At 43.5% G+C, this 12,517-nt stretch overlaps 1 protein-coding gene across 2 annotated transcripts in view; it reads left to right on the forward strand.

Moving 5' to 3' along the window:
* Window positions 1–12,517, forward strand: part of Clstn2 (calsyntenin 2) — a 580,398-nt gene that overhangs the window by 539,617 nt on the left and 28,264 nt on the right. The gene's annotated exons all lie outside the window — the stretch shown is intronic.

The raw sequence follows: 12,517 nt of genomic DNA on the forward strand, positions 1-12,517 counted from the left end.
TTAACATTTTTACAGGACTTGTGGATGAGAGTCTTTTCATTATTGTAGGCTCCTAAAGGTGACAAGAGAAGATTGTACCTTATGGCAAGGATCCATGAAACTAACAGATAGATCAAGGCACTAACGTAAAGGTTGGACAGAACTTATTGATCATTGGACACAGCTGTGCTGAAGTGGGGGCCTTGGTGTAGCTCAGAGCCCTAGCCAGATACCAGCATGGGTATTACTGGACATAGCCTGAAGAGAAAAAGACACCGCTAGGTACATCCTCCTATGAACTTCACCATGATTTCTTCCTGGTTGCCCTCAGAGATCACATCTGGGTTCTTGTCACCCCAAGCCAGTTACAGCTACTGCTCCCCCAGTTATATGCTTGCCACCAGAGGTGGGAAAACAATCCCACCAAATAAAAAGTGATTCTGTAAATAATTAAGACCATCCCTGAACCAGGTAGAATAGGCTGGTGCCCCGCAGTGACAAGCATGTGCCAAGTCTCAGTTAATGAATACTTGTGTCTTGGTATTCTTTACCAGTTGCTTCCCTGCTTTATCATCAGTGTGGGACCCAAGCAATTACAGCAGCCACCTCACTAAGTACAAAGAAAGAAAGCACAGCTAAGTGTGTACAAGCTCCAAGAGCGTCCGCCTATCAGGGACACCAGTCACTTTAGTCCTCGTATTGCGCAGAGCAATCCATCTGACCACAGCTAAGAGAGCAGGGAGGTGATGATTATGGTGTGTCTGGAAGGAAAACTGAAAGTATTTATGAATTTCATATATAAATACCACAGTCTATCCACCTTGTCAACTAACACCTGTTTGGCTTTCTCAATTAATATAATAATTAATTAATACATATTAGTCAGTATGTATTAATACATATATATGTACTTACAGATATATATATATCTATATATATACAGATATATATATATATATATATATATTAATAGGACAAATAATCTGACATTACCACAACCACTATGCACTCTCCCAGTACACAAATGCACACACACACACATACACATACACATACACATACATACCATAAAGCACTTCTATTAGAAAAGATGTATTAGAAACATTCTAGCGGTCTTGGCCCATAGCAGTTATGAAAGACCCTCTTGGCAGTTGTGAGTGAGGGTGGAGAATATTCTTTGTGTCCTCCTTAAGTCTATGCTTGCAGTTGTTCCCTTCACAGACCACATCTGAAGAGGATGCTGTGAGTCTGTAAGTGCCAGCTCAAAAGGACATATGATTACAGTTTATTTGAAAGCTACTTTGAATGCTAAGTTGTAACCCTGGTTTCAACATGTTGCTATGATAAACTCCAAAAACAGCATAGAAGAGGATGGAGTTCACTTCATCCTACACTTTGATAACTCACCCTTGAGAGAAGTCAGGGCAGGAACTCCAGGAAGGAAGCTGGAGTTAATAAACATGGACGTATGCTGCTTGCTGGCCCATGCCCAGCTCTCTCACCTGCCTAGGGATGGCGCCTCCCACAGGGGCCTAAACCTGCCCACATCAGTCATCAAGAGAAACACCCACAGATATGGCCACAGGCCAATCTGGTCCGGGCAATTCCTCAGTTGAAGTTTTCTCTTTCTAGGTTTTGTGCCCAGTTGACAATAAAAACCGACCAGGACAAACGCTCGTTTGGATTTTGGCTCATTTTCCAGGCATGTGCTAGGGATGCTCTTCCTTGGGTGGATGAGGTCTTGAGTCTTTCTCTGTCTACTCTGCTGAGTGGCAGTTCCTAATATCAATTCCTGGTGGGCATTGCAGGAGCTGATAGGTGCTGATGCAGGTGCTGCAAACTCTCTACTTCCTGTAACCTTATCATTGCAAAACTCAAAAGCCCGTCCTCCTCTTGCTAACCAGCTGTGTGCTTCCTTAATTCTCCAAGAAGCAACGAGAGAGAGAGAGAGAGAGAGAGAGAGAGAGAGAGAGAGAGAGATTTGGAGGCCGAAAACTCTGAGCTTGAGTTACATCCCAACCTTACCCCTTGCTGGCTCCAGGGTCCTAACGCCACTGAGTTCCACAGAACCCTTCTCTAGAAGCTATCTGCTTTCATTTTTTTTCTAGTTTCCACATGAGAGAAGATATGATAGTTGTCTGTATCTGCCTGATTTTTCTTACCACGATCTCCAGTTGTATCCATTTTCCTGCAAATAGCATGATTTCATTCAACATTGTCCTAAATAATACTCATGTATCATGTATGTGTGTGTATATGTATATGTGTGTGTACACATATGTGTGTTTTCCTTATATAGTTTATCTGTTAATGGGTACTTAAGTAAATTATATATCTTATTTATTATAAGTAGTGCAAAAACAAACACAGGTTTGTGGATATGTGTATTGACTTAAGCTTCTCCAGATATACATGTGCCAGAGTAGTATGGCTGAATTATAAAATTTAATTTGTTTTTCCCTGAAGTCTAAAACTATTTGAGCAATTTTCATATATTTATAAGCCATTTGTAGTATTTCTTTTGAGTAGTATCTCTTCAGATCATTTGACAATTTTTGATGAAATTATTTGTTCTTTAGAGTTCTTTATATACTCTGGATATTGATCCCCTGTCAAATGGATAGTTAGCAAAAATTTTCTTTTGTGTGGGTTGTCTCTTCATTTTTTTTCCTTCTGCTTTATAGAAGCTTCCTAATTTGATGTAATCTCATTTCATTGCCTGTGCCAATATTTCTGGTATGTTTTCTTTTAGAAGTTTCAGAGTTTTAAGCCTTTGATTCATTCCGGTTGATTTTTTTAAAATACAGAATGAAGAATAATGGGAGTGTAGGTTTCATTTCCTGCATAAAGGTGTCTTGTTTTCCCAGCACTCTTTGTTGAGCAGGCTGTCCTCTCTCAGTTTATATTCTTGCCACTTTACTGGGAATCCACTGGCTATAGGTGGCTGGATTTATTTCTAGGTCCTCTGTCCTGTTCCCTTGGTCCCCGTGTCTTGTTTCATACCAACTCCATGCATAGGATTTGAACCAAGCACTGTGATGATGCCGGCAATCATCTGTGCTCTTTTTGCTCCTGAGCTTCTAAACTCTAGTTTCTCAAATAAGAGTAAAGCCTGCCTCTCAAGGTTCCATGAGGGATGCATGTGCTTGACATGTTTCATGTGAATGAATGTGTTATTTTAACATATGTTCCGTACTTCCTCCACCTTCCTTCAAATCCGACACAATAGACAATCGACAAACGCTAGGCCTACTCTTAGACCTGTGGCCCCAGCTCTCCTCAGCTGCCCTGCATGGATTCACTTTCCTCACCTCCCCTCAGGCTAGCCCTCACCCATGGACTCTGCCTTCCCAAGATCCACGCATTAGTCAGAAAGGAAACTGTAGAACAGTATTAGAAGGAAAACTATGGAAACATGGCTAGAAATTCAGTCAGGGATGTAATCAAGCTGTTTGTCGGTTCAGGGAGAAAAGTTGGGTGCTTTTCCAAGAGGAATGAGTCCTGTGATTCCCTCCCCCCGAAATCTTAATCTTTAAAATATAGAATGAGTAAGACCTCATAAAGAAGGGAAGGGAGGTGACAGCAGGGAGCATGAGCGTACTCAGGTCTCCCTAACTGCAAGGTACATGACCCAGGAGGTATCGGGGAGGAGGTAGAGGAAAGGAGTTGAAACTAAGTCTCAGGATACCATGCTGCCTGCCTGGTTAAAGAATTTGGATTCCTATAAATCTCTGCATTTTTCTGGGAGCCACGTTTCTGGCTGTGTATGACAAATCAAAAGATCTTCCAATGAGATGCAGCACTGTGAAACTGATGCCCTGTGGAGCAGCCCTTGTCTCCACGTTTCTCAGCCTTCTGCTGTCTGCTTACACACATAGTGCCGAGCCCTGTGTGTGCCCCTCTAATTGCCTTGGACTTGCAAGCGTGGGGAGCTTTTCCGGTGCTTCTGAGGATTACTAGGGAACTGGTTCTCATTTGTGAAATTTCCGATTGGGATCAGACAAAGTGAATAGAAACTGATTTGATGGACGCTGTGTGTTGGGTTCTTCTGGGAGCTGGCTCCAGCTCCGTTGCTGGGCTGTGTTCTGCAGACCCAATTAGCCTACTGTGTCCTGTTGGTGAATTTAAAAGGCATGCAATCAGCGGAACTTCATTTTCATTGGTATTTTTCCAGTAATTAAAAAAATGAGACTTCATTTACACTTAAGAAACGTTGCCAGTGAGGCCTAGTCCATGCAGCCTCACAAAATCGCGAGGAAAGTCTTTGAATCCTTCATTTGCATTAACCAGTTCCAAAGAGCCTGGCACTGGCTCTGGCAGGGGCCTCCTGGCTATGTCACCTCTTGATGCATAGCAACGGTAAAAGAATACACAAGCAGGAAAGATGCCATGCTAAGACTCCAATCCAAAGCTCTGGAAGAGGCCATTCTTGTGATTACCCACCAGGACTCAGTTTTCAAATGTCCAACATGTTTCAAATGTTTCAACACTGTCACTCTGGGAACCAAACTAGCAATCTGTGAACCTAGGAATGACAAATTCAAACAATGGCAGGACACAGCAAGGTAGATCATTTAAATACTAAGTGAATCCCTTTTCTTTAGGTTTTCACTTGTAAGAACAAAACTGAGTAAACAGAGTTCAATTCCAAATACTATGAAAAATCAGACAGCCACATCTGCTTAGCTCCTGGACATCTATATTGGACCTAACTATCCAGGTCCTGTAGGCTACCTGTGCAAGGAGGTAGACCAGATAGCTGCCAACTCATGACAGTATTTTACAGAGTCTTGAGGTTTCTAGAAAATACCATCGAAGGCAGAAGTCCCGGAAACCTATCCTGCAGTAGACTTGAGTGTCTCTGAGTTCCCTCTGTGTGTTGGAACCTGAGCAGGGATTCTTTTAGTCAGGTGGCTAAGTGCGTGAGGAGCTTTAGAGGCACACACAGGCAAACCAGGCTGCTCCTTGTCTCATCCCCATTTTCCTTGATGTATTTCAGCACAGTGCCCCATACCTGTGGCACTCTTCCTAGTGCTAACTGACCCCTGTCTCTGCAGTTTAGAGAATCCTGGTCTTTCTAGGCTATACAGGCTCTCTCCCCATTCCTAATGATACCACCAATCTTGGATTCTTCCATTCCATCCTGGGACCTATTTTTGCTCAGTCCTATCCCTGACTTAACTATTACAACAGGAGATGGAGAAAAAAATTCCAAAAAATGGAGGTTTAATAGGGCAGATACAAAATATTCATTGGAGTTTTGAAGTGAAGGCGAAGAAAAAAACAAAGGCTCAAAGGGATCAAAAGACAGAAATAGCCCAAGGGTTGTAATCGGTGGCATATGCGCCTCATGCTGTGCAACTGGAGCCACATGTGGCCCTGAGATTTGCTGTGCATTTTCAGGTCATTTTCCCCCTTCTTCCAGGCTCTAACATTGGTGCAGAGACTTGAGCTACATTCTTCCACTTAATGAGCTTGGTCTAATTTAGTACAAATTTCTTTTAATAAAGTCTGTGTTCAAGTTATTCTCCATCCCTTGGGTTTCTGCTTCTGAAAAAAAAAAGGAAGGCACACACCAGCATAGAGTGCTCTCTATCCAGACAGCATTCCCCAAGGAGTCTGTATGAAACTTCCTTCTCACAGGATGCCCCTTCTAAAGGGAGACCAAGGTCAAATTTAGGAAACAGCACAAACTACCCCTGGTTCTAGGCCCCATATTTGCATTGCATACATGCACTAGGCACTGTGTTGAGCACCTTAGGTGGGCTCCCCTATGGGCATCTCAACAGCATGTGACAAGAGCATCATCTAGATCCCACTCTGTACCATGTCAGGGGCATGGAACCTGGATCTGAATGCAGATACATACCACCAGTACGAGATCACCACAGCCAAAGAGCACTAGAGGCTGCTGGAATCTGAGGTAAATCCCTTGCCAGATGTCCTTGACATTATCTCAGAGTTCTGACAACACCAGCAGAGACCTAAAGATAATAGCTTCAGACCCACCAGCATCAGGCTCAGCAGGAAAAGGCTAGCCCTGGAGTTTGGAGGGAGTAGAGGGGAACTCTAGACCTCACTGCCACTGTTCATCAACTCTGGGTTTTTGAAGACAGCTCTGCCACTCAGACTCCCAATTTCTTTGTCTGGGGAATGAAATCAATATTCCGGATGATGCATGAGAGACCTTCTGACTCCATAAATTTAGAGCCTCAATTTCAGGGATCTGACTTTTGGGGTCATCCCTAAATCTTATGTTTTGTTCTCTACAGTATCATATAAATATTTGCTATAAAAGCAAAAGAAATGGTACACTTATATTTTTTTTAAGAAAAAGAGGGTTAAGAAAGCTTGATGAAAATGTGTCACGGCCAGCCACGATGACAGATCATTTTTCTTTGCAAGTCACCTGCACCTTATAGCAACGTGAACCCCCTTTGAGGTTATATGCACGTAGCTTTAAAGCTGCAGCCTGTGAGGGTCTATTACACACTTCACTTCGTCTTTGCATTCCAGGGGTATCTCCATCACCAAAATGAGGGAAAAAGAGAAAGCAAGGTTTCAGACAGTCTGCCCATTTACATTGCTCAAAATTGATAGTTGACCATCCGTGAAATTGCGTTCATTGAGGGGCATCCCCATCTACAAGCCTTGCAAAGAGCAAGCAAAAGAAAGCACAGCCTCCACTCTTTCCCATGTATTTCTTAGACTAAATAGCAGGAGGAAAGATAGCAGGAAAGACAGTAGCTTTCTGAATACCTTTGTATACGATGGAGAGTTGGTGGGTTCACGTTACAGAGGTCTCTGGCTTTAAATTTCTCTTAGAGCTGCATTTATCGTGAGCAGACCCCCACCTCTCAGAAGACAGACAGGCAGTGGGTGATGGATATGCAGCTTTTCATTCACATTAAATGCTCTGCTTCAGAATAGGAACGCTGCATCAGATCATGCATGCAAAATAACATTGTCCTTTATATGGGTTGGCGCTTGGTTCCCAGTTGCCAGGCAGGTGCAGAAACATCAGAGAACTCAAGTTCCTTATTAAAGTGGTGGAATATTTGCATAAACATAACAAATACCTTCCTGTAGTCTTCAAAGTGTCTACAGATTATTTATAAGACCTAATGTGGTAGAAATGTTCTGTAATGGTTCTTATTGCTTAGAGCAAATGCCAAGGAAAGGACGTATCTGTGTTTAGTATATTTAGATGTTTTTAGTCTGTATTTCATTAAATCAGTGGTTGGGAAACCACCGAGAGGCCACTGTTTGCCTGGTTTTTAAAGCAACTGGGATTCCCAGTCCTCCTCATCCCAGCTGCTGGGAATTGCCACCGAAGTCAATGTCCACAAAAGCTACAAAACTGGGTATCCACTGCCAGCACCGCATCGGTCCCAACCTGTCCCCTGCCAGTAAGTCCACTTTCAACTTTTTCAGCCACATCTGATTAGATGGTGTGCAGGAAGAAGGTTGGATCAAGTCTGAATCTTAATGTTCCTTGTTCCTGGCCATGTGGCCTTGGGAAAGGTATCAAAACCTGTACATTTATTTTGTTAAAAGAGTTGTCCGTGTATCAGATCAGACTAGCAGTTCACAAAGATGAAATGCTTTCTTCCACGCCCATCTTTGTTTCATTTCAAGCTTCATTCCATGTGAGTGAGAGAGGTTTAACCTCCTCAAATTTGGCATTTTTCCATTTCCTTGGGTAATGGTGGGTTGATCAGGGAGGTGAGGATGCAGACTTATCGGGTAATATGGATCCAGTCACCTTTCCATGTGGTTATCCATTGAAACGATGCTCATCTACCTCTTGGTCCTCAGTCACTAAATGACCCTTTAGGATTGACTGCTGTCTTGGCACTTCCTTTCCTTCCATGGGCTACATCAATACTTATGGTGTTTTTCATGTTCTCTGTGCAGGTCCATCTATGTATAATCTACTTAGTGCCATGCAAATATCACACATCCTGCCAGGGGCTCAGTCCTGAAAGCAGTTGTAGGTGATTTCATCCTGTGATTTATCCTCTCCATTTCCTCAACCTCCCTTGTCTGGTAGAAGCCAGATTCTCTTCCTCTCTACCTCCTGAAGGTGGACTTGCTGTCAGATCTTTTTTTTTTTTTTTTTTTTTTGGTTTTTCGAGACAGGGTTTCTCTGTGGTTTTAGAACCTGTCCTGGAACTAGCTCTTGTAGACCAGGCTGGTCTCGAACTCACTGAGATCCGCCTGCCTCTGCCTCCCGAGTGCTGGGATTAAAGGCGTGCGCCACCACCGCCCGCTGTCAGGTCTTCTTTGTCCTTTGGAAGGTTTCTGCTTCTGAAGCCCACGCTTGAACCTCTTCTGTGGCTATACCTGTGGCAAGGCTAGACATGTGCATAAATGGAAGTGAGATGAGAGAAATACCCAATAAAAATATAAAGCACAGGGCTTCAGATCTCCAAGATACCCTCATCTTTAAGGATTAATGAAATAGTATAAGAAAGAACTTGATTCATTTCAAGGGCCCCTTGGCCGCTATTTTTTCCTCTGACCTAGTAAACAGGTTGTTTAGAAATGGATCATGTGCTGCCTTAGAAACCTCAGATTATCTTAGCAATCTAATTCTTATCTTTTAATTTACCTTAGTCGCTCTCTCTACTCACTATATATTCCCGAAGACCCTACTCCACAGCCTACAGTTACAGGAACCTAATATAAAACCTAATATAAAACTGGAAATGTTTTTGAAATGTTGATCTAGTCTAAGGATTCCAAAATGATGTCTGGAAACAAAGTTTTGATATTTTGTTCTTTTAAAATGATTCATGACCAAGTTTATTTTGAATTTTGACAGAGGAGCTGCGTGTCCCATGTAGACACCTTCAATGTTAAAAAGAAAAAATTTCAGTGTATCTATTATTTTTGATATTTTATATCACATCTAATACTGGGTAAAATGTGCTTCAAATTTTATGTGTGTCTCCCATTGCAAAATGCTAACTAATTTTCACTCCTAGAGACTTCTGATTCATAAACATAGTACAGCACAGACCTTGGATTCTTAAGTTGAAATACAGAACATGGTACCTTGGCATCCAAGCCTGTCACAGATATTGACATTTGAGATAGAGCCTTTGAGTGAGATGATGAGGTAGGATAGATGATAGATAGACAGAGTACTCAGATTTTAGGGATATACACTTTACAACTTCAAGCCTAAGTTTTATTGTATGTGAGTGCCTATATAATGAATGCCTGTCTCCAGGGCAGTTATGATGATTCAAGGAGATTATGTATGTTGAGATTGCACATGGTGTTGGATACACAGGTCACACCTAGTCAGTGATACTCATTGACTCTACTGATCAAAGGTTAGAGACAAGGCAGGAAATAGATGGCCATTTGGATAGCATCTCCATCATTGATGCTCAAGCCCTCATTCTCTTTTCTGTAGGTTAAAAAAAATCAATTCACAAGATTATAAGTCAGACATTTTATTACTATGACAAATACTAAAAATAAATAAATAAATGTGAAAATATAATTCTTATGTGCCAAAGTATTTATCTTGGCTCATGACTCCAGAGCCTTCAGCCCTGACCTGCCTGCCCCATTGTTTCTGGGCCATGGTAAGAGAGAGCATCCTGGAAGAAGTGTGAGGAGGAGCAGAGCTGTTCCTAAGACATCCAGGGAACAGAGAGAGTGACCTACATCTTCCAAAGAGGCCTCACCCTGTATGCTTCTGTGGCCTCCCCACAGTTTGAATAGTTTGAATCCCTCAGTGAAGGAGGTCAATGATTTGGTCAGAGCCCGCATCATTCAACCACCTTCTAAAAGCCCAACCTCCAAACATGTAGGACCCACTCTTCAATATGGGAGCCTTTTGGTTGGGTCACTTCACATCCAAGCCATAACACTAAGGCATGAACATGCAAATTTTTATGGAGGAGCATCAAGAACAGGAAACCTCAAACTGTCCTCCCATAGCCAGGTCCTTTGCAAGCCATTCACCAAAGTCCCATCTATTTGGAATTCCCTGGGAACCAAGCACTAAGAATGACTTGTTTTGCTTTCAAAGCAAAGAATCCTTATGCATCAAGGAAACAACCTATGAGACAAAATGGTTTAACGCATAAAGACAAATGGTTCCTATAGCAGAGAATATCCCAAAACACAGTGACGGGAAAGCCCGTTGGAGTCCTCCTTGCTCCCATGTGACTCTTCTCGCTCTGCCCTACATTCTGCATCGCCCTCATCACTCCTAGGCTAATGACCAGATGGCTTATGCAGTGTGGGTTTATTATATAAAGACAACAAGAGCTAATTGAAAACCTCCTGAGAGCAAAATAGAAGCTGTTATGTGTAAGCTACCAGTCATTTTTTCCATGGTGGTAGCTGAAATTTGGTCCCATGCATCTTCTTGGGTCTATAATTATGGCTTATTGAATGCCAGGTACTGATTGGCTTCATCTTCTTCCCTGGCCCCAGACCCACCCCCTGAATCCATCACTGGGGCAACAATGGTGTGACAGCTTAGACTCTCTCCCTGGAGCTTGCACCCATACCCAAAGCCTCAGGCCTGTCTTAGCAAGAAGGAAAGGGCGAGAGAGCCACAGTGCCCACGATGACTATGGTGGCATGCAGCACATCCTCCTCTTCAATCCGACAGGCAATTATAAAGCATCTGTTGTATGCCAGGCAGACTACAGCATGCCAGGAGGACACAAGAGGCTAAGTGTTCTTGAGAAGAATAAATGAGTCAACTTATGCACAGTGCCTGGTGCAACCCTCAGCCCCTAATACTTACTTGCTCAGTATTGTCTTCATTAAAATGAATAATGCATGAGTGATCTTTGCTATCCAGGAAAGAAAGGCTTAAACTAATAAATTATATCAACTTGCGACGAGCAAGCCTGCGGGTAGCATCAAGGAGAGAGATCGCATAAGGAGCATGCAAAAGGCCCAACCTGGAGAAGCTCACAGCTCAATGCTTCTTAACCTTGGCTTCACATCTGCTTTACCCAAGAAGCTTTTAAAAAAAAAAAAAAACCTCCCCATACCATTAAATCAAAATCTCCAGGGTATCACACGAAGGCCCAGGCACCAGTTTATCTTTTTAAAGATTCCCAGAGGATTAAAACTTGTAGCCAAGGTGGATGATAACAATTTAGGCTACCGAGGATAGCATCTGCGTGTAAACAATTCACTAGTAATTCCACATGAAAGCCGTAAAACCAACTAAAGTGATCCAGGCCCTACACCTAGAGCACAGTGGGTCTCAGGACAGGGACGGGGTTTGGGAAACAGGGACTCAGTAAGGTGTGAGGAGACAACAGTGACAGGGAATGAAAGAGGCCTTTGAAAGACTGTGAAATTTGCCTAACCTGGGTGACAGGGAGGTTGGGATGGGGTGAGCAAATGTAAGAGCAATGGAGCAGGCATGAGGGAGAACCCAGGCCAGCCCAGAGAGCCACGCAGTAGGTTATCAGGAGAGGTTCAATCGGCAGCACCTAAGGAGTTCCAATAGGAACGTCTACTACCCACAAGGCTTTGCTGGCACACCTGGCTCACCAAAGAGCAGCATGAGTGCCCCAGGTCCACTTAGCTGGAAAGCTGCCCTATAGGGTGTTGTAGTAGGAGCAGCAGGGCTGTGTCCCTGGCACCCTGGCTGCCTTGCTAGCTTATGCCCCGAAATAACAACACACAAACTGTATTCTTTTAAACACTGCCTGGCCCATTAGTTTCAGCCTCAACCCATTTCTAATAATCTATGTAGCACCACGAGGTGTGCTTACCAGGAAAGATTCAGCATGTCTGACCTGGTGGCTGACTGCATCGCCGTCTGCCTCAGCGAGCAGAGCTCTCACATCCGTCTGGGAGAGGGAAGCATGACGTCTCTCTGAGCTCACTTCCTCTTCCTCCCAGCATTCTGTTCTGTTTACTCCTCCCACCTATGTTTTAACCTATCAGGGCCAAGCAGTTTCTTTATTGCTTAACCAATGAAATCAACAGGTTGATATATGATACTCCCACATCAATGGGGAGCTGGGAAAGCTATTTACAGGGATGCCCAGCCTATTCTCAAGCCTCAGACAACATAAAGCACAGAAGCTTCGGGAGCTGCTGTGCTGAGACAGCCTACTAGCGCTAGGGGGCACTAATGTGTCCTACGAGTCATGGAGGCTCAAAGAGTTTTCAGAACCTCTCCTGGGAATGATCAAGATGGGGACTCAGTCTCTGTCCATCTTCTCTCCTCTCCGCATTCTGTTTGTTCTCTGAACAAAAAGCCAAGCAAGACCTGGGTTAGATCTGTCCATGCAGTCCATCCAAAGATGGTGGAGGGGGATTGGGATTAGTAAAGAGGCTAGGGAAGGCTGTCTGGGTGAGGTGGGTTATAAGAGAAACCTGGTTTAGAGAACAGCGGGGGAGATGGGCGTGGCTCCTGATGAAGCTGCATCTTGAGTACTTTGAACCTTGCATGGGCATGGTAACAGACCCCAGCTCCCATGGTGTTCAGCCCCTGCACACACAAACACACATTGGCTTGTTTCTATCCCTTAGAATT

This window comes from Microtus oregoni, unplaced genomic scaffold (genome assembly GCF_018167655.1).
Source record: "Microtus oregoni isolate MIOR12 unplaced genomic scaffold, Mior012 000028F_ref0000031, whole genome shotgun sequence".
NCBI lineage: Eukaryota > Metazoa > Chordata > Mammalia > Rodentia > Cricetidae > Microtus > Microtus oregoni.